Source organism: Trachypithecus francoisi, unplaced genomic scaffold, assembly GCF_009764315.1.
Source record: "Trachypithecus francoisi isolate TF-2019V2 unplaced genomic scaffold, Tfra_2.0 Lachesis_group1, whole genome shotgun sequence".
In the NCBI taxonomy this organism is placed as follows: Eukaryota; Metazoa; Chordata; class Mammalia; order Primates; family Cercopithecidae; genus Trachypithecus; species Trachypithecus francoisi.
The window spans coordinates 149,252,370-149,272,441 of record NW_022681454.1 but is presented as its reverse complement, the minus strand read 5'-3'; the positions used below and the strand labels follow the sequence as shown (position 1 = coordinate 149,272,441).

The 20,072-nt window shown below is 37.4% G+C and overlaps 1 protein-coding gene across 7 annotated transcripts in view; it reads left to right on the top strand.

Moving 5' to 3' along the window:
- FBXW7 (F-box and WD repeat domain containing 7) overlaps window positions 1–20,072 on the top strand; it is a 211,960-nt gene that overhangs the window by 86,360 nt on the left and 105,528 nt on the right. Inside the window, exon 1 of one of the 7 annotated variants that reach the window (XM_033215492.1) lies at window positions 1,363–1,383. The exons of the other annotated variants lie outside the window; for them this stretch is intronic. The gene's annotated coding sequence lies outside the window, so the exon portion shown is untranslated. Of the gene's footprint in view, window positions 1–1,362; window positions 1,384–20,072 lie in introns of those variants that run through there. 7 annotated transcript variants of the gene reach the window in all.

The window sequence follows — 20,072 nt, the reverse complement described above, 5'->3', positions numbered from 1 at the left end:
GGAAATTGTAATGTGGATTAATTATGTGGTATAGACAGATACCTTTCTGCATTTTTGGCAAAGGTAAAATGCTTAAATATAGAAGGTATTATAGTATAGCTAACATACTTAATATTGTTGCTTATGTTTTCAGGGTGGTTGATGGTTTTTAAAATAATCTTTCAAATGAAATGCAGATAAGTAAGTGGGGGAAAATTCAGTCTCAAAACAATGAGGTTTTTGATGGCTTTTTACTTGTTGTCAATACCTACCTATATAGCCGTATGTCCTTTTTTTCTCATTAAAACTCTTCTAACATTTATGATAGCAGGAGCCGCCTTGGATTCTCCAGCTTGTTTATTACATCATTATCTGCACCAATATTTTTGCTATAGATTTTTATTGTTCCATTACTTCTCAAGTCTACATAAAGCATCCAGAGGGAATTTTTACTTGCATGTCTTACTCAGTTACCCTCCTACCCTCTCTCATCAGTCCTCAAAGATTTGTATTAGCTACTGTCTACATTTTGTTTATTTAAAAAATACTTAGGCCTGTATTTTTGTATTGTAGACTGAATAAGATTGAAAACAGTTCTGTAAATAAATCTATAGTATAGAAGTAAAATTTGTTGATTATTCTTACTGTGAGTATTTGGCAGGCTTCTTGAATTGTAGAGTCATAAAAGGTCAGCAGTTCTGATTGGTAAGTTAAAGAATCCGTCCAGTAATTTGCTCCCTGTTGTTTCTCAAAGCAATGCAGCAGCAGTTCTTTTCCAGATATTGAACGGTTCTTGAACAGTGTGTGTGGAGATGGGGAGGGGTGGAGCTCATTCCTGTTGGTTGTTGAAATAGTGTGCATTTACAGAGGGAACAGGTTGGATAGGCTGAGATGAAGGAGTGGGCAAACAGATCTAAACTGATGGAAGACAGAAAGTGGTTAGTATAATTTTGGGGTGTCTTATCTTGAGTTTGCTCCTTTGTTAAGTCCTTGGGCTTTAATATAAAACAATTAAAAATATTAAAGCACCTTACCTTCTTTCTAAAGAGTAACTGGGAGACTTCTATTTTTAATATCGAGTTTTTCTTGGCGATGAGTTTGTGGCTGGCATCTTCTGTAGCAAAGCTGTTGTTTTATTCTTTTTTAGCAGTGTTTCTTTCAGCCAAAGAGCTGCAGAATGAGGCAGTTTGACAATTTTGAGTATATACATGACATCACCAGTTCTGATTTTTTAAGTCAAGTTCTCATCCATTGAGCAAGTCAATGTGTGGCTGTGGCTGCAGCATTATTTCTTCTTTAATGAAGAGGTTGAGCCGTTCGACCTGCTGCTCCGATTTGTTCTCTTGTAGCCATACATCAGACCAGTTGCAGAGATTATCCATCGAATGTCCCAGGCAACCAAAGGTAACTACATAGATTTATTTCAAATAAAAATATGCAATGAAAATGGATGCATTATGACTAGGACCAAATGATTAAAAATAAAAGACCAATTAAAGATGTTCTTAGCAGTTTTCTTGACCTTGCAGTAGATATCCAATATCATTTTGTCATCATCAGATTGTGTAGCAATGGAAATGCACTGCAGTAATTGATTTTGTAATAGGATCAGGTGATTTACTAGCTGCACTGACAACCACTTGCTTGCTTGCTCTGAGCTGTGGAGCACTCTAATGGATGTTGTGATTTCAGCCTGGAGTTTATGTGAGACTGCCGGCCACTTAAAGCAGCAGCACTTATTTTAAAGATTAGATTAGTTTTTCTTTCTCGTTTTCTTTCTTTCAAGTTTTGTGAGTAGCCTCAGTAATTTGATGGTTAAGTTGTGTGCCCTCATGAAATTTTAGAGATTATATATTATTTCACTCATCAATTCATAGTCTTTCTGCTCCATATTCCTAGCTCAGCATCAACATATTCTGGTATTGACCATGAGAGTATATCTCTAAAATATGAGAGTTATTGGTGATTATGCTATGTTATCTAAATGAAGTGGAATATTCCTCACATTCGTAAATTTCATTAGCTTCAAACTCTAGCTGTAATTAGAATGATGGTAAGGTTCTTGATCTCTTTGAGTTGTACTACAGTTGTTTTGCATCCTTTTTTGGTCTTTTACTTTCTTAGTGGTTTCATGGGTACAGCACCATTCAGGAAATAGGAGTTGTATTACTTCTAAGGGATACTGATGAGGATATAGAAAGCTATTTTAAAGTAGTGTTTAAAGATATAGCAAATTAAAAATCTAATATCCAGTATTATACATTTCAAAGTGATTATTTTAAAATAATTTTTGTTTTCCTTTTCTATGCCTTTTAAACAAATAATTGGTTCAAATATAGAAGTGTAGGAATATTGCTAACTGTAAAATAGAAACTCAGATGCTGTCAAAGACTTTGGTACTTAAAAGTTTTGCTGATGGTGTTATATTAGAAAAGAAACTCTCTTCCACTCACATCCTCACCAGTACCACTACCTCATGTAAAGTGTTTTATACAGATTCCGCCACATAAAAATACTGAATTCTTTATCATTCCTTATTTATGTTCTTGCCATGATAGAGAAACCGTTTCTCTCGACCACATCTAAAAACATTTACAAAAATTAAATAACATTAACAATTTACTATAGTAGAAACTGAGCATAAAATTGTCATCACATGTGGTATTCAAATCACCATGTTAAGAGAACTTTCCTTTTTGATATACTCAAATAGTCACCTGTAGTGTTTGAAGCCTTAGTGTTTATAGAAAGTTGAAAATATTATCTGTGCTAGTCTGCACATTTCCTTTAATTCAGATACTTTACACATTAATTATGGAAGATTGAATATAATTTAAACACTAGTGTTTGTAATCATTTATTATTCAACAGGTAAAAAGTTTATAGACTCTCCCGACTTTCAAGAAAAAACCCTTCTGTGAACACTGCTGAACATAAGCACGTTAATATCATTTAGGATTTGGTCAAGGGTGTGTCTGAATTTCATATATATTGAAAATGTTTAATGATGGGCCACCAGCAAATTAATCATGGATATATTTTACTGGAGTGCCATACATGAAAGCATCTTTTCGTGATGGGTCCAGCAAATAGGTGACGAGGAAGTAAACACCAGAGTGTTGACTACTTTTTATAAAAGTTAGAAAGATAACTATGATACTGTGATTAGACAGTATTTTATGTAAAATAAATGGGGGGTGTGAAGTTCTAGCCTCAGTGGAGCTGCCTTTTCTAAAGAGCCCTGGATCGAGCATTAAAAGAGTTGGATTTAATTTGGCTCTGCCATTAATCTATTTGATAACCTTGATCAAATTACATAAGAACATTTTAAAGTCCCTTAAACATGCTCTTGAAATGTCCATTAAAAAGATTTCAATTTACCCTTACCAGTGGGAAGTATTAGAATACTTGACCTTGAAGTTATAGAAGTGTTAGAATTAGGAAGAAGGATGAAGTTTCTTTTTTTTTTTTTTTGAGACGGAGTCTCGCTCTGTCGCCCAGGCTGGAGTGCAGTGGCCGGATCTCAGCTCACTGCAAGCTCCGCCTCCCGGGTTTACGCCATTCTCTCGCCTAAGTTGCGGGTGATCTTTAAACGTTTCCTTTAACTTTTTATAACTTTTTTTGCTAAGAATACTGTTTTATCTCTTTGATATCCAATATTTCCTAAGTAGGATAGTAATTCTGGAAATTATCCTAGTGCTTAAAAGAATAGACCTGGGATTAAAATCTGGTGCTGCCGTTTTTTTCTAGGCTTTCTAAGAAAGATAATGTCATTAGGGAGTTTATTCAGTACCTAGCATATTTTTTAGTAAACACCTTTTAAGAAGGGTGGCCATTACGTTATTGGTGCTTTCTTCCTATATGGTATATTAGATAAGCTGTGTGCAGTCATCTTTGTTGCCTTGGTAAAATGGTTTGTAGGTTGGTTGATTGAACCCTTACTTTGGACCAAGCGCTGTACTAAGCACTTTAAAAAAAAAAAAAAAAAAGAGTCTTGCTGTGTCACCCAGGTTGGGGTACAGTGGCACAATCTCGGCTCACTGCAACCTCTGCCTCCTGGGTTCAAGCAGTTATCCCGCCTCAGCCTCCCAAGTAGTTGGGATTACAGGCACCTGATACCACACCTAGCTAATTTTTTTGTATGTTTAGTACAGACGAGGTTCTGTCATTTTGTCCAGGCTGATCTCTAACTCCTGTCCTCAAGTGATCTGCCCTCCTTGGCCTCCCAAGGTGTTGGGATTACAGGCGTGAGCCACTGTGCCTGGCCTGTGCTAAGCACGTCTGTGATAATTATGTCATTTATGAGAAAGACTCTAGTAATTATTTTTAAACATGAGAAAACTGAGGCTCAGAGAGATTCTGCAACTTTCTAAAAATCACACAACTAGGAAATAGGAGAATCAATGTCAAAACTTTGGGCCTCAGCCTGATGCTCAAAGGAAGTGCTCATTGAAGCACTTTGGATTTTGAAATTTCTGATAAGTATAATGCAAATATTTTTTTAAAATCCCAAATCTGAAACATTTCTGGTTCCAAGCATTTCAGATAAGAGATACTCTGTATTTGTACTTTCAGTTAAGCTGTGAGTGTAGAGATGAAGCCAAATTTCATCTGAAGATGTTATATAAATGATTACCTAATTTTTTTAGTCTTGAATAAGAAGTGATTTGTTCACCTCTTACTCAGCAATAATTTGTAGGAAGTAATTATTCATATAAAGCGTATTTGTACTGTTTGGAGTAATGTTTTCCAAAGTGTGGTTCAGGACTGAGCATGGTGGCTCACATTGTAATCCCGGCACTTTGAGAGGTAGAGGCAGATGGATCGCTTGAGTTGAGAAGTTTGAGACCAGGCTGGGACACATGGCAAAACCTCATTCTACAAAAAATGCAAGAAAAATAGCCAGATGTGGTGGCATGTGCCTGTAGTCACAGCCATGTGGGAGGATCATCTGAGCCTGGCAGGTCGAGACTGCAGTGAGCTGAGCTGTGGTTGTGCCACTGCAGTCCAGCCTGGGCAACAGAGTGAGACCCTGTCTCAAACAAACAAAGTATGGTTCAGGGGATCTCTTGTATCTATCACTTTGGATGGTGGTTAGAAGTACCAGTTTACATCAGGACCCATTGAAAGAATCACCAGAATGGGATCCATAGATCTTCGTTTTCAAATAAGCTTCTCACATGATTCTTGGTTATACCAAATTGTTACAACCAATGATATTGAGAATGTTTTCCTGTTTTAACTTGTTTCTTTGCCTTGCAGCTTTTCCTTTCTTTTACGAATTTGTTTACAAACCACAGATGATTTGTAAAATTATCCTTCTGACTTATGGTGAAATGTAAATTGGTTCTTTTGTGGTACTCATTTTAGGAACATGTTTAGGATTAAAAGTATTCATAAACTTTGACTCAGAAAACCTACTTCTTGGAATTATCCTAAGGAGATAATCAGATTCACAGGAAGACTTAGGCACAAGGATGTTCATACCATTATCGTCTATAATGGTGAAAAACTGGAAACAACTCAATTTCAAACATCAGATAAATGGTTTGTTTTTTATATCCATTTGTTTGGACTACCGTCCAGCCATAAAATGTCATATGGGGAAGATTTTGTAAGACATAGGAAAGTGCTCATGATTTAATGTAAAGTCTCAAAAGAAAAATGTAAAATTATGGTCATACATATATATATGCATATACTGCATATGGTCCTAGGTTAAATCATATGAAATTACCAGTTTTGTGGGTCAAGAGTAGTAGAATATCAGCATTTTCATGTAGTGTAACCTAACATGGCACCAATTTCTAAAGCACATATTTGTAACACTTCGTAGAGAAGGAGACTGGAAGGAAATACAGCAAATTTATAAAGCGATTATCTCTGGATGATGATATTATGGATAATTTGAAATATTTCGTCTTTACATGTCTATGTTTTCAAATTTTCTACCATATCTTAGACTCAACCTTTGAAATAGGACAAAGTAAATTAATAAAACAGGGAACAGTTGCAAACTTTCTCAGAAAAACATTAAGTAAAATTGTTTAGAAGATTGTAAATCCTTTAAGCTAGTATAAGGACCCCTTTATACTGATATTCTTAACTTTTATTAATTATTGAGTGTGTTTATACAAATGGAGCATATACGCCTTTACTCACCCACCCAGCAAATTTTGATTGTATTTTAATCTGCAGTGGAAAGTATGCTTCAAAAGAAGAGAAAAAAATAACAATTTTCAAAGTTTTTAAAAAGAATTGGGTTCTTAAAAGACCGTCAACTATATGCAGGAGTCAGTTGGGTAGCCACGTTAAGCACAAAGCCCTGTTGTAGGCTGTGTGGTTTTGATTTTTAATTGTAATTTAACTAATCCATAGAACTCTGCAGATTAAAGTTAGTAATCGGTGTATTTATTTTAAAATATTACTGTATTTTTTTGAAAGGAAGATGTTTCTCCTGCTTTCTTACACTTTAATGATCTAATTTTAAAGATACAGCTTGATGAAAGTAACAGCTACCATATTCTGCTTATCTGCCATACACCAGGTTTTGGATGCTTTAATATGTTTTTTTTTGTTTGTTTTGTTTTTTTTTTTTGAGAAGGAGTTTCACTTTTGTTGCCCAGGCTGGAGTGCAATGGTGCGATCTTGGCTCACCACAACCTCTGCCTCCTGTGTTCAAGTGATACTCCTGCCTCTGCCTCTTGAGTAGCTGGGATTACAGGCATGTGCCACCACACCTGGCTAATTTTGTATTTTTAGTAGAGATGAGGCTTATCCATGTTGGTCAGGTTGGTCTCGAACTCCTGACCTCAGGTGATCCGCCTGCCTTGGCCTCCGAAAGTGCTGGGATTACAAGCATGAGCCACTGCACCCAGCCTTGGGTGCTTTAATATGTTATTTCTTTCAATCTTCACCTAGAAAGTATTAATTAGATATGAGCTTTGTTTTAGCATTGAGGAGGCACTGAAACTATTATAAGCTTTCCTGAGATCATATTAAGTGGTGGATCTAGGTTTTTACCTCAGTAATGTCTGACTTAAAAGGCCCATGTTCTTATCCCTGATATTATCCTTGTTGGTCTGTCTGAAACTTTTAAGTGTTCATAACTTGGGAAACAAAACTGTTATATAAGCCTTCCTAATTCAGACTGTCAAAGTGTACAGCAAAGTATATAATGAGTCACTTTTGCTCATTTTTATTCAACTATTTGTTACCTGTCCTTTAATCTGGACAGTACATGTGTACTGGCATTTAATGATACCGTGCTAATAGCTAACCTCTTGTGTAAACCACTGGAAATACTAAAACAGAGAGGCCAAAAATTGCCTCCTTGGAGTTTACAGTCCTAATGAGAGAGACAGAAACAAAATAGTTACAAGGTATTTCAGGATATAGGTATGGAATAGAACCTGTTGGAGCAGAAAGTTTTTAAACTAATAATGTTTGGGAGTAGGGGTGAAGAGTTACTTGGGAAGCCATCTTGGAAGCAGTGAATTTAGAAGGAGCCATAGATTTTGTTTTTGCTACCAGCCTAGGAATTTACATTTTAACAAGAACCCCTGCCTCCAGAGTGATCTGTAATTCTATTGAAGTTTGAGAACCACCATTGTAGATTATAGTTGATGCTATGAGAGAGGGTATAATACCCGGAGGAAGCTGTGTGGTATGGGAAGTGAGAAGTTGGAAATCTCAGAGCAACAACATTGCTTTGATAAGTAGGGGAAGTTATGTAATAGTTATGATTACTATATTATAAGCAGTATCTTTTAGTGCCTAGGAGTAAGATTGGAAATGTCTTGGATTATATATATGGTTGCAGAGCTTACAGGAAGAATATCAAAATTCCGATTGAGGTTACTTTTTTCTGAGCGGGGTGGGTGGTGGTGAAATGTTATGATTTACCCTAAAATGTGTGATTAAGAGTGAATAAAAATCATGTTAACCTTATAATGTTTAAGAAACAGGTTTAATTTTTAAAAGAAAAGTAAGCATGGGAGCAAAGTTTTGTAACATATTCTGCTTCTATATATGAAATTAATTCCTAAAGTTTGGAATTGACTAGTTGTTGAAAGTCATAACAGTCTATCCTCCAAAGAGCTTTTTAAAATTTATTTTTTAGAATCAGACCTGGGTTAACTTTTAGATATAATTTGGCATTACCAGCAAGTCATTGGTTATTCAGAAATAAAGATAGGAAATAATTGCCATATAGTCTTGGCTCTGTATATTTTGTGATACTGACTGTTGCTTCCTCCTTTACTTCCATTTTATTATTAGAGCCTTATTAAGAGTGAATTGAAAAGAAAACGGAATTTTATTTTAAAAATCTGAATAGTTGGATTGGGGCAACTCTATTCCTATTTATGAGACTTCACTCATTTACATTGGTTTTATACTGACGTTAAAGAATGAATGTCGGCTGGGCGCAGTGGCTCACACCTGTATTCCCAGCACTTTGGGAGGCTGAGGCGGGCAGATTACGAGGTCAGGAGATCGAGACCATTCTGGCTAACACAGTGAAACCCCGTCTCTACTAAAGAATACAAAAAATTAGCCAGGCGTAGTGGCGAGCGCCTATAGTCCCAGCTACTCTTTGGGAGGCTGAGGCAGGAGAATAGCATGAACCCAGGAGGCAGAGGTTGCAGTGAGCCAAGATTGCACCACTGCACTCCAGCCTGGGCGACAGAGTTGAGACTCCGTCTCAAAAAAAAGAATCAGTGTCATATATTGGTGAGTGTTAACAGAAAGAGATAAGATTAAAGAAATTGAACCTTTAAGCAGGAGAGGTGTGACTAATGGAGCAAATTTCTGAAAGGCTTAGGGGTAGACAAAATCAAAGCTGCTGATGGTATTAATAGTCTTAGAAATGATGGGGATTACATTTTTCCCCTCCGAGACAGGCGACAAGGAAGGGAGGAGTAAAGAAACAAAACCTGTGAGATTGAGATATCACAAGTTGTTAAGTACACAGCTCTCTGAAGCTTCAGTCATCTCAATAAGGAGAGGAGCATATTTAGCAATGTAAGTTCGAGTTGCTGAATATACATTCTGTGTAGGTAGATCTGTATAATTTTGATACCTGTTTTCTGTTTATCACAGTGGAAATTGTTCTTGATCAATGTTTTTATTTCAATAAGAAAGGTATATTGCCACTTCCATCTTAAAATTTCTACATAGAAGAGATGACGCATAGTGAAAAGTTTTTGAAAAAAAAAAAAAGTACAAACTTAAGCAATGAAGAAAGAGAAACAGTGTTTCGGAATGTTACAGTATTGAGCCTGAATTGGTAGAGAGAATAGAAAGTGGTATGAACAGTCAGGGTCCAAATGACATTCTATATAAAGCATATAGGACCTAATTTGGAGCAGGGAGTGGGATGGGGAATGCGTAGATCGCATCTCTTTACTAGATGGGTGTATTTGTTCTGTGCAAGGTACCATTTTCTCCCCTTTTTTGTTAGCTCCTGTATCCCTTCCCACTTTTAAAGAATGCTCTACTGGTATTTATAACTTTAGTGATTTGACAGTTCAGAATGTATCTGTTTCAGAAAATCGTCAGAATTTTTAAAAATACCTTGATGTAAAATAAATTTCAGGTAAATTTAAATACTTTAAATTTTTGATAATTTGTGTTACCAGAATTAAATTTTGGTTAGAGTTTGACATTCCTAAGTGTTAGAATCGTCTTAAACACATGTTGCCAATAGAAATTTGAATGCTGAAGTCAATTTTTGTTATTGTTATTGTTCTGTTTAGTAAAGAAATGTATTCTCTCTAACCAGGGATGGTACGTAGTACTTTCTCCTTAATACTTTGAGATTTTCATAAAGAAAATAATTTCAAAGGGGCTGTGCTGCAAGGTAAAGAGATTATTTCTAAAGGAAGAATTTGTCATTCTAATGGATGTCATCTTCCTGGTGGCATTATTATAAAATTAAGAAGCTGAAAAAAAATTTTTTTAAAGGCATAGTTTATACCAGAAGTTAAATTTAGTTTGGCATAAGAGGCCACGTATTCTACCTGTGTTATTACAGTCTGTATTTGTTATTGCCTAACTTTGACTCATTTTGAATATCTCACTCCAATCCTTTTTATTAGTATTTCTTAAGACAAAAATGGGCAATATATTTGATTGAAAATAATTTTTAAGTGTTTAGCAGCAATATAATTTAATCTTTCAGTGCAGATTGGTTTTACCCCATAACAGCACATGTGGAAGAAGTAAAGCCAGGTCTGTATGAAGCAGGAGGTGACACTGGACTTTTTTTTTTGATACGGAGGCTAACTCTGTCATCCAGGCTGGAGTGCAGTGGTGCGATCTTGGCTCACTGCAAGTGCCGCTTCCTGGGTTCACGCCTTTCTCCTGCCTCAGCCTCCCAAGTAGTAGCTGGGACTACAGGTGCCTGCCACCACGCCTGGCTAATTTATTTTATTTTTTAGTAGAGACGGGGTTTCGCTGTGTTAACCAGGATGTCTCAATCTCCTGACCTCGTGATCCACCTGCCTCGGCCTCCCAAAGTGCTGGGATTATAGGCATGAGCCACCGTGGACTTCTTTAAGTACTGTAATACAGGCAGTTACTTTTGTTATAAAACAGGATAGTTACTTCTGAACAAAACCTGAAGCTCTGCAAAATCAGGCCCTGAAAATCGGTTTCTGAGTGGCTTGTTCCTGTGGAACCTTGTAATCTCTGTAGTAACAAACCCAGTACCCATTCTAATAAAAATATTATGTAGCTAAATATTTGCCCCAGTTAGTTAGTTCTAAGTTCTAGGATTTATGATTTCTCCTTTGAAATGTCGGTCCTTGAGAATATTCATTTCCACTTATGATCAAATTGTGAAAACTAGTAAATCTGATCCAGGATGTAGTTTTTATCAGTTGCCTCTTACCCCTTAAAAAAAATTAACATGGGAAAAATATTGTCATGGCTTTTTTATCTGTACTCATAGCTTGACCAGATAGTTTTAACATTATGGAATGCCAGCAATTTAAAGCCATTAACTAGCCACTGGTTACCCTCTTCTGGATTTCTGTTTTTTTTTTTCATAAGGTCATCATGTATTGCTTAAGCTCTATCTTTGTGAGAAAACTTGTCCCTGCTGGCTTTAAAACATTTCTATGCCAGGGAAAATGTGGAGTAAAGTGACATTCACATTATACTGACCTCATCCCCCAAATGATGAATGATTGAACTAATGTACACTACAGGAACATGTCTTAATGGGAATTAGACTGTTGTTTGTAGTTGTCCCATTGTTTTGTCATTGCTGCAACTGTATTGACATGAAGTAGCAATGGGTGTGCATGTTTGTATGTTTTTTCTGTGCTATTAAGTAAGTCCACGCACATCTCCCATGTGGGTAGGGGAGTAATGGGTGATGGAGTAGGTTTACCAGTACCATTTGTCTCTTACTTTACTTGTACAGCTTTATGTTTTAAAATAGTGTTTTGTTGTTTTTTTTTTTTGAGACAGAGTCTCACTCGGTCACCCAGGCTTGAGTGCAGTGTTGTAATCTCGGCTCACTGCAATTTCTGCCTCTGGGGTTCAAGTGATTCTCATTCCTCAGCCTCCTGAGTAGCTGGGAGTACAGGTATGTGCCATTCCTGGCTAATTTTTATGTTTTTAGTAGAGACAGGGTTTCACCATGTTGGCCAAGTTGGTCTCGAACTCCTGAACTCAAGTGATCTTCCTGGCTTGGCCTCCCAGAGTGCTGAGATTATAGGCATGAGCCACCGTGCCTGGCCACTTTTTGTTAGAATTAATACTTTGAAGATACCATGGATTTGGTTCTACACCACTGCAGTTAAGCAAATATCATAATAAAGTTAGTCACAAGAATTTGTTTTCCCAGTGCATATAAATTATATTTATGTGGCATTGTACCCTATTAGTGTGTAGTAGCATTCTGTCTAAAAAGTATACATACCTTAACTAAAAAATACTTTATTCTTTATTTATTTATTTATTTGTTTGTTTTTTGAGACAGTCTTGCTCTTTTGCCCAGGGTGGAGTACAGTGGTACGATATTGGCTCGCTGTAACCTCCACCTCTTGGGTTCAAGCAATTCTCTTGCCTCTGTCTTCTGAGTAGCTGGGATTACAGGTGCACGCCACCACACCTGGCTAATTTTTAGTAGAGACTGGGTTTCACCATGTTGGCTAGGCTGGTCTTGAACTCCTGTCCTCAAATGATCTGCCCGCCTCTGCCTCCCAAAGTGCTGGGATTACAGGCGTAAGCCACCGCACTGGCTGAAAAATACTTTATTGCTAAGAATTGCCAACAATCACTTGAGCCTTCAGGGAGTCATGATCTTTTTGCTGGTGTAGTCTTGCCTCATTGTTGATGGCTGCTGACTGATAGAGTGATGGTTGCTGAGGGTTGGAGTGGGTGTGTTAGTTTCTTAAAATAACAATGAAGTTTGCTGCATTGATTGACTTTTCCTGTCATGAGTGATTTCTCTGTAGCATGTGATGCTGTTTGATAGCATTTTACCCACAGTAGAACTTCTTTCAAAACTGGAGGTAATCCTTTCAAATCCTGCCGCTGGTTTATCAATTATGTGTATGCAGCATTCTAAATTGTTTGACTTTGTCTTATTCCTAAACTACTTTCTTTGCTCATTCAGAAGAAACAACACCTTATCCATTCAAGTTTTATTATGAGATTGCAACAGTTTAGTCATGTTGTCAAACTCCAATTCTAATTCTAGTTCCCTTGCTATTTCTACCATACCTGTAGGGACTTCCTCCACTGAAGTTTTTTTTTCCTTTTTTATTTGAGACGGAGTCTCGCTTTGTCTCCCAGGCTGGAGTGCAGTGGTGTGATCTCAGCTCAGTGCAACTTCCACCTCCCGGGTTCAAGTGATTCTCCTGCCAAATGGCCCTCTGCTGAAGTCTTGAACCTCTCAAAGTCATCCATGACAGTTGGAATCAACTCCTTCCAAACTCCTGTTGATATTGATATTTTGACGTCCTTCTGTGAAACACAAATATTCTTAATGGTATCTGGAGTGCTGTATCCTTCTCAAAAGGTTTTCAACTTACTTTGCCCAGATCCATCAGAGGATTTGCTATGTATATATAGCAGCTAATGTATTTCTAAAACAAGACCTGAAAGTAGAAATGACCCTTGATTAATGGGCTACAATGTGCTAATTAACACAATTAATGGGTATTGTGTTAGCAGGCATGAAAACCATATGAATCTCCATGTACATCTCCATCGGAGCTCTTGGGTGACCAGGTGCATTGTCAGTGAGCAATGAGTAATATTTGAAAGGAATCTTATTCTGAGCAGTAGGTCTCAACAGTGGGCTTAAAGTGTCTAGTAAAGTCTTGAATTAAATGGATGTGCTGCTATCTAGGTGCTGTTACTCCATTTGTAGAGCACAGGGAGATTATGTTTAGCCTAATTCTTAAGTGCTCTGCAGTTTTTGGCATGGTAAATGAGCACTGTTCTACCTAAAGTCAACAACAGCGTTAGCCCTTAACGAGAGAGTCAACCTGTCCTTTAGTTTGGAAGCCAGATATTGACTTCCCCTGTCCAGCTAGAAGAGTCATGGATGGCATCTTCCAATAGGGGGCTGTTTCATCTACATTAAAAATCTGTTGTTTAGTGTAGCCACCTTCATCAGTGATCTTAGTTAGCTAGACCTTCTAGGTACTTGCTGCAGCTTCTCCGTCAGCATTTGCTGCTTTACCTTGTACTTACATGTTATCAAGACAGCTTCTTTTTCTTAAGCCTCTGAACCAACCTTTGCTAGCTTCCAGCTTTTCGTCTGAAGCTTCCTCACCTCTCTCAGCCTTCGCAGAATTGAAGTGAGTTAGGGCCTTGCTCTAGATAAAGCTTTGGCCTAAGGAAATCTTATGGCTGATTTGATCTTTTATCCAGACCACTCAACTTTTTCCGTATCAACAATAAGTCTATTTCACTTTCTTATCATTTGTGTGTTCACTGGAGTAGCACTTTAAATTTCCTTTAAGAACTTTTGTTTTGCATTTCTAGCTTTTGATTTAAAGTGAGAGGTATGTGACTCTTCCTTTTTGCCTGCATGCTTAGAGGCCATTTTAGGATTATTAATTGGCCTGATTTTAATATTGTTTTATCTTAGGGGATAGGGAGGCCTAAGGGGAGGGAGAAAGATGGGGGAATGGCTGGTTGGTGGAGTAGTCAGAATAGACAGCATTTATTGATTAGGTTTGCCATCTTCCATGGGTGCGGTTTGTGGCACCCCAAAACAATTACAGTAGTAACATGAAAGATCACTGATCATTGATCATCATAGTAGATACAATAATAATGAAAAAGTTTGAAATACTACAAGAATTACCTAAATGTGACACAGAGACATGAAGTTGCCACATGGCTTTTGAAAAAATCGTGCTGATAGACTTGCTCAACATAGGATTGCTACAAACTTGCAATTTTTTAAAAAATATACTATTTGTGAAGTGCAGTAAACTGCAGTGCAGTAAAATGAGGTATGCCTGTAAAACAAACCTGCAGAAAAAAAATCGTCTACTCAGAAGAGCACTGACCAGTATCAGTGAATTATTATATCTACACCTTACTAATCAAGCTAATGTAGTGTGAGTTGTAGATATAACCATTTTAATGCAGGCGTTCCTGAGATCTGAAAATTATTTTAAGTGTTCCTCCAGTGTAGAAAGATTGAGAAAGGTTGAAAGTGAAGATCACTAATGGGATGAACTGGAAATATGCCTACCTGATAATATAAAACAATGAGAGAAACATAGTATTACTTCCGTCATACTCCTGCCTGTGATGCATAATGTGAATCAAAAATTAGACAAACCAAAATTAAGGGCCGTTATACAAAATGAATGGCTTATACTCTTTCAAAGTTGTTAAAGAAATGAAAGTAAAGAAAGGATCAAGAAAGTATTTCAGATATGAAACTCAAATGCGGTCTGAGGAATAGACAGTTTGATATGTCAATGCGATTTTCCTTAAACTTTTATATTGTGATTACGAAGAAGAATGTCCTTTTTACAAGAAATGCATACTTATGTGTTTGGTAGGGGATGGTGCATCATGTTGGAAACCCCTTCCCTCCCCGCCTCTCCCCTCCCCAGACCTCGCCTTTCCCCACCTCTTTTCTTTCTGACAGAGTCTCACTCTGTCACCCAGGCTGGAGTGTGGTTTCCAGCTGTGGCGCGATCTTCGGCTCACTGCAACCTCCACCTCCCGGGCTCAAGTGATTCTCCTGCCTCAGCCTGCCGAGTAGCTGGGATCACGGGCACCTGCCACCATGCCTGGCTAATTTTTTGTGTTTTTAGTACAGAGGGTTTCACCATGTTGGCCAGCTGGTCTCAAACTCCTGGCCTCAGGCGATCCACCTGCTTTGGCCTCCCAAAGTGCTGGGATTACAGGTGTGAGCCTCCACACCTGGCCTGGAAACTTATTTTCAATGCCCTAGGGGAAGTATAAGTTCTTGATACTGTACTGTTTGTAGAACTTTTCTGAAAATTAAAAAAGCAGGAGAATGGGGGAGGGATTTGGACATCATTCTGGTTTACATCATTTGTTGCAAACGACCTTTGCCTTGTCTCCACAATTTTGTCACTATACGTATCACTAAGTCCTGCTAAGTCTACCTCTTAAGGATGTCTATAATCAGTCCCACTTGTTTAGTACTATTTAAGCAGATGCCATCTGTCTCTTGCTTGAACTATTGGAATAGCACCCCTAGTCATCTGCCTATCTTTTGTCTCCCACCTCTTTCATCTGCTTTCTATGCTGCTGCCAGAACACGAAATACCAACATCTCATTAGTAGTTTCCAAACCTTTTGCATGCTGAACCCATTGCTCAAATGAAGGCAGAATATTAAACACATAAAGGAAGAGCTTGTGTGTGGGGGGCGGGGAAAGGAGTTTGGGGGAACAGAGAGTTAGGAACCCTCGAGTGACTGCAGAACTTCTGAAAACCACTGTTCTGTAGGATAAAATCTAAACTCTGAAGCTCATTATACAAATCTCTATCTATACACACTAGATGTCTGAAATTGTGTATTTCTCAACAACTTTGATCATTTGTATTTCAGTATGTCACATGCTCTCATATGTCTGTATCTTTGCAAATGATATTTTCTTCCCTGTAACGTTTTTTTGTCTTACCCTGCTGGCAAGGTAAGTCACCTTCCCTCTCCCTTCTATATATCCTTGTCAAGGAACTACTGAAATTGAATGGCATAGGTCTTGATAAAAGAACCTCTCTTTTCTCTTTATAAAAAAGTCAGTAAATAGTGGTGGAACATTCAGGAGAAAGTTGGGGACATAGAGACTAAGAAGGCAATGCAGTATTATTAGGTTGACAGAGGGGTAAACTAAGGCATAGAGGACAGATTTGATGAACATATTATCTTTTTTATATACATTATAAGAAGTAGAAGGCTAGAAAAGTGAACATGCTTGCTATTGTAAATGTCCCACTTTCTAGTTTCATGAAGAAAGCAGCAACTACTTCTACTTTATTCCCTCTTTTTGATGTTAATTGGTACCACATCACAAGTTTGCATTATAGTACTAAGCTTTAAAATGCAGGGATATACTCATGTATATATATAGACAATAAATAATGGATTCTTTTCCACATTCAGAAAGTGAAACTCAGCTGTCTATACAACACTATTACTGACCATATGTAGGCATCCCTCAGTATCTGCAGGGGATTGGTTCCAGGACCCTAACATACACCAAAATCTAGGTATACTAGTCCTGCAGAACCAACATATATACAAAGTTGGTTCTCTGTATACTCAGGTTTTCTATATCCCGTGAATGTGGAAAATACTTTTGATATGTGGATATGGAGAGCTGACTGTGTTTGTTGAAAAAAAATCCACGTATCAGTGGACCTGTGCTGTTCAAACTCATGTTGTTTGAGGGACAACTGTATTCTGTTACTTCCTATAATTTCTAAAAGCCTTAACCAGCAAATACATGTAAGATGCATGGAATAATTTTTCCATTTCCCAGAAAATAGTCAATAATTTTTTTTTTTTTGCAGATTGTAAACTAGAAAGCATAGTGAATATAAATTTTTAAACATGAAAATGTAAGTGTCCATTTTAAATTGTTGTGGATATTTCTGTTTGCTGAAGTTCAAGACTGAAGACTACTGGAAAAAACCCTGTGACTGAGAGCACATAGATTCCTTCTTTTTAGGTAGAACGCTGCAGTCACCATGACTTCGGTGTTTGCATATGAAAGCAAAAATCTGAGAAAGGACAATCACAGAAGTCATTGATTTACTTATTTGTTCATTTTTAATGCAAATTTTAATTGAGCGAAAAAATGGTGAAAAGACAGTTGACTAAGGAAGATATGAGAAGGTTTAATAAATACACGAAGTCCTCAATAATATTAGCCACCACGGAGATGCAGATTAAAACCACAATGCCATACTACTTTCCATCCACAAGAATAGCTAAAATTAAAAAAAGTCAATCACCACCGAATGTTGGTGAAAATAGGAAGCAGCTGAAACTCTCATACATGGCTGGTAGAAGTGTAAAATGATACCAACCCTGTAGAAAACGTTTGACAGTTTGTTAGAAAAAACACTCACCCTATAAGCAAGCACTCCTAGTTATTTACCCAGGAGAAATGTCCACAAATAGGCTGGCACAAGAATGCTTATAACAACTATATTCAGAATAACCAAAAACTGAAAACAACTCCAACATTCATCAAGAGAAGTGATAAATAAATTGAGGTATATTCATAAAATAGAAAGTACACAGGGACAGAAAAAAATGGATTTCTGATACATGTGACAACATAAATGTTGAAAACAGTATGCTGAATTAAGGAAAAAGACACAAGAGTAATGCAGCACGAGTCATATAAACATCATATAGATAATGATGTTTAAAAATCCACAAAACTAATCTGCACTGATGGAACAGTGATTATCTAAGCGTCCTAAGGAGTGGTTGGAATGGGACATGAGAAAAGAGGGAACTTTCTTTAATGATAAAAATATTCTGTATCTTTTTCTTTTTGAGACAGAGTCTCGCTCTGTTTCCCAGGCTGGAGTGCAGTGTCGCGATCTCGTCTCACTGCAACCTGTGCCTCCCGGGTTCAAGTGATTCGCCTGTCTCAGTCTCTTTAGTAGCTGGGACTACAGGCTTGTGCCGCCATGCCCTGCTATTTTTTTTTTGTATTTTTAGTAGAGATGGGGTTTCACCATGTTAGTCAGGCTGGTCTCGAACTCCTGACCTTAAATGATCCACCTGCCTCAGCCCCCCAAAGTGCTGGGATTGCAGAAGTGAGCCACTGCACCTGGCTGAAATATTCGATATCACGATTAAGGTGTTGTATACATAGATATATGTTTTTTAAAACTCACTATGCGTTCTAATTTATATAAAAAGTACCTCAGTTAAATTACATATTAATTGAAGGCAAGGTAAAAACATCCATGTCTTTAACTCTCCTTCTGTGAGTCTGTTCCATGTTGAGGAATGCTTTTGTCTTCTTTTCTTTGCTCTCTTTAGTTGGGACTTCCCTGTTCTACTACCAGATATGCTTACATTAGAAAGCTAGGATAGAGGCCTGGAATACTGATTTTTTTTTCCACTTCAATAGGCAAGGTGACAGTTTTCCCAGAGTTCACAACTCTTGGTAGTGCAAGTCAGCACATAGTTCACGGTGAAACATTCTCTAGGAAGTAGAGAGAGTTGTGACTAAAGAATATGATAGGACCAAGTAAGTAGCTATACTAGAAGGAAGCACATTTGAAACCACTACCCTAAACAGCCAATGACTACAGAACTAGAGAAAACCAGAATCTGCTAAATTTCAGAAATAACTCAGCATCTTTACAGGGAGCCTCTACACAATCACAGTGAGTCTCTGAGGAGTAGCAAGTACTCATTCAAATCCTCTTAGCTGTGGGCTACACTCTGCCTCACAGTCATTTTAGAAGAGGGTTTTGAGCTTCAGAATAAGCCCACCACTGTATAAAACTAGTATAAAACTAGTGAGTCTGTTTTTTAAGATAGGATTCCCATCTTTGTAATAATAATTTTGGCATGGCAATTTTTAAATATGAACCACAAGGAGGAGAAAATATCCTCTTGTTATTTACTTTTTAAATTAGGCATTTTGTTTTCATTTACTGCTGCTTGATACCCTCTTATCTGGGTTCCTGGGAGGTTTCGATTGGTAAGTATTGTTGAATAAAAATTATGGGACACCATTGTTTTGGACTGTGCTCTTGCGCTAGGCCTCAGTGGACCCGATCAAACTAAAATGTAGTCATTCATGTTAACTGCCACCTAATCAAATAGAAACTTTCAGGAAGCAGATAGATCCCAAAGCAGACCATTTTTTTCCTGAAAACAGGAGATTCCAGCTGAATCCCCTGTGCTTTAAACCCTTAGAAAAAGTAAACTGAAATAACCTGATATTAATCAATCAGCTTTTTTTTTCCTATTCTGTTTCCTTTTTCCCACCTTAACAAAACCCACTGTTGTGCTCTTGCTCAGTAGGACCTCTCATTCTACCTTGCAGAATGGGGACTGCCGTGATTCATGAAATGCAAATAAATGTCAGTTAGATCTGTAACTCAACTGTTGTAATTTTGTCTTTTGACAGAATGCAGCTAAAACTCGGGTATATCTGCACTGCTTTTATTTCATCTCCTTCCCATTTCAGAAACTCCTGTCTAGATTTCTTTTCTTGCTCTCTAAGGCAAACAATTACCACAGTTAGATGAACATACCTGGCAATCGCTATTCACAGATAGACTCTCAGAAACAATCATTCCATCTTCCTCTTCAAATTCTTGGCAGGAAGGCTGAGTGGATATATTGAAGGAGATACTGTTTGATTGTACTGCACACAGTGTGGTTTCAAAAATGTGTATTTGAATTGGAAAAGAGAAATATATGTCAGGCACTGGGGATACAATACTGACCAAAGGTATATACCCTGCATCCAAAAATAAATATAATGTAGTTGCTATAAAGATATTAATTTTAAAGATTATGAGAAGAATATCCAGCCTTCTTAGACCTTTGCAAAATATATAGATGAGAAAATTTCTAAAAGTTACATA